The sequence below is a fragment of the Phaethon lepturus genome, unplaced genomic scaffold (genome assembly GCF_000687285.1).
Source record: "Phaethon lepturus isolate BGI_N335 unplaced genomic scaffold, ASM68728v1 scaffold8919, whole genome shotgun sequence".
Classification (NCBI taxonomy): Eukaryota; Metazoa; Chordata; class Aves; order Phaethontiformes; family Phaethontidae; genus Phaethon; species Phaethon lepturus.
The window spans coordinates 45331-45734 of NW_010565557.1; positions in this window are offsets into that span (position 1 = coordinate 45331).

Sequence of the window (404 nt, forward strand, 5' to 3'; positions counted from 1 at the left end):
AGGTACTACTGCACTAAGTCTTAATCCTTCCCAACTCCCTTACTCAAAATGGAGCTGTTGAACATATTTTTTACAGGGGTGGAGAAGTACGGGTGCAAAGATCCTTTTTTTTAGGGGATCTTTTTTAGGATCTTTTAGTTCAGAAGCTCCTGATGATACAGTTTTATTTGCTTTTCCTTTGTGGTTCTTTCAGCTTGGTGAGCTAATTCCTATCCCTACTGACAGCCTTCCTCCTCCAGCCTTATCAAGCCATGTAAGTACAAAATATCAGACTGTGAAAAACTGAGTCTAAATGTGCAAATACAGGTGATACCTGTGGCAGAAGTTGCAGGCAGACCCCTGCACAACGTGATTGTCGTGGTTTAACCCAAGCCAGCAACTAAGCACCATGCAACCACTCACTG